Source organism: Cyprinodon variegatus, unplaced genomic scaffold (genome assembly GCF_000732505.1).
Source record: "Cyprinodon variegatus isolate N-32 unplaced genomic scaffold, C_variegatus-1.0 Scaffold980, whole genome shotgun sequence".
NCBI lineage: Eukaryota > Metazoa > Chordata > Actinopteri > Cyprinodontiformes > Cyprinodontidae > Cyprinodon > Cyprinodon variegatus.
The window spans coordinates 238,900-241,413 of NW_015151433.1; positions in this window are offsets into that span (position 1 = coordinate 238,900).

The following is a 2,514-nucleotide window of genomic DNA, read 5'->3' on the forward strand; positions in this document are numbered from 1 at the left end:
GTGATGCCATCATGTCAATATGGACCAAACTCCCTGAGGAATGCTTCCAGCACCTTGTTGAATCTATGCCATGAAGAATTGAGGCAGTTCTGAAGGCAAAAGGGGTTCCAACCCGTTACTAGCATGGGGTACCTAATAAAGTGGCTGGTGAGTGTACATTATTTGTTCTGCCTTTGGTCCCTCTTTTCTTATTCCTATTTCTTGTTGTTTTCCTCTCTATGTTTTCTTTTGTCCCTTTTTCTTTTCATATTAGAAATCAGAGGTGTCAAATATTTGTACTTCATTACTGTACTTAAGTACATTTTTTAGGTATCTATACTTTACTCCATTACTTTTTTTTTCTTCCTACTTCTTACTTGTACTCATTACATTTTCACACAACTGTCTGTACTTTCTATTCCATACATTTTTAAAACAAATGTTAATCGTTACTCTTGGCTTCGGTTTAATGCAGAGGTCATGGATTAGCGGACCGCGGTCCAGTGTTATGCCGAAAAGTGCATGTCTGCCGAGATATGCATCCCCCATACGGGTGTTGTGAACAACATTTAATCCAAAGATCTTGTCCGAGGTACGGCTGATTTATCGGTCGTAGTCTCTTGTTATTCACACACGACAATAAACAGTGATAGCCGACGTGATTTTTAAAATGTCATTTGCTAACCCTTGTCCTTTAACTACCGATGGATATACAGTAAAACAGTCATACAAGTGTCAACTTCTCTGGGATAGGATGGGATACAATTTTTGGCAATTTCTATTTTTTTTTTATTTCAAAAATTCAATGTATAACATCAATGCATAAATACCTAATTTTATTTCAGTGTTAATTCTGTGTAAATTAACAGATTATAATTAAAATGTCTCCGGACCTTTACTGGTTGAGGATATTCTTTCTTCGGACCCCACTGATCTTTTAATTGGTTACCCCTGGTTTAATGTTTATAAATATTTATCTCACATCATTTGCGCCATCCAATGCAGACATCTGGTGAAAACTAGTGTAATTGGATGAGTCATATAACGCAAACACTCATTGGTTAGCTAAAGGAAATCATCAGAAGCAACCAGGTGTTCTTCAAACTGCAAACGTGAATTGTCTATGCTATGCTACAATGTCAGATTCAGAAAAAGATGTTGAAATGTCTAAAAGGTCGGACACAGGTGAGAGCGTATCGGGAGATGGAGACGGAGACCACCACAAGACAAACTTTGCCCTATCTCAAAGAATTTTTTCAAAATAGTCGAAATACTGAGCTTTCAGTTCATATAGTGGCATCTGGCTGTTATTTTTTAAAGGTTACTTTATATTTTTATACGTTAAGTAGTTTTTGGAACAGTTACCTTTTCACTTTTAGTTGAGTAAAGAGGTCAAGTTGATAATTCAACTTTTACCAGAGTGTTTTTAAACTGCAGTATCTATACTTCTGCTTAAGTAACAAATGTGTGTACTTGTGACACCACTGTTGGAAATTAACTGTCTAAAAAGGGATGAAAGATTATTATTCTCACTTAGCTGATTGCTTCTTTCTATGTTTCCAACAAGGCAACAGCAAAAGCAATAAATATAAATAATTGCAACATTCAAAATTTAATATTATTATTACTATCATTTATTTTATTTTTAAACCAACAGGTTATTCTAGTGTATAAAGTCAGCGACTTTGATACAGTTGGAAAGATTTTTGTAGAAGTTTTGTAGAAGAAATGTTCCCCCAATGAGTTATTGATCCAAAAACAGCTGAATCTGCAGATATTTATCTAAAGTTTTAAAGCACCGCTTTTAAATTTCCCTTCAAACTAATGGTGGACAAGGTACTCAACTATAGTACTTGTATAAAAGTATTGATACTAATGGTAAAATCTTACTCAACTTGAAGAAAAAGTTGCTTGGTCAAAAATCAACTCAAGCTAAAGTACTGATGTTTGAAATATCCAAGTGTTCAAAAGTTAAAATTTTACTTTTCTAATTTTAGTACATTGTTGTATATTTTCTGCAGTAATTTTACCGAACCTAATAACTTTCAGAAACCACCTGCTGTATTGATGCGTAAAACAGGTCTGCTGCAAACTCTACAACACCCATTGCATCGCTCCAAAGAAGCGGCCAAGAACAGCTCGTCTTGACAATTTCACATAATATGCCACTTAAAACGCTAAAAACTAGCCATCAAACCCGCATCTATGATCGCCAACGCCTGCTGGAGCTACGGTCACAAAATGTTTTAATTACTGACATTTTGAACCGTTTAAAAAGTGCTACGGACGGATGTCAACATAACAACAGCGGAACATAACTGCCGAAGAAAGAGATGCACAAGGCGGAGAAAGCGAGGATGCAGAGGGAGGCTAACTGTAAAACTAAAGAGAAATCCTCACAGACCTCCGCTTCCATCAATCCTGCTCTCCAACATCCGCCCGCTGGAAATCAAAATGGATAATATCCGATTGGAACTCTCTTCAAAGAAGGAGATTAGTAACTGCTGCGCCATTATTCTGACAGAGTCATGGCAG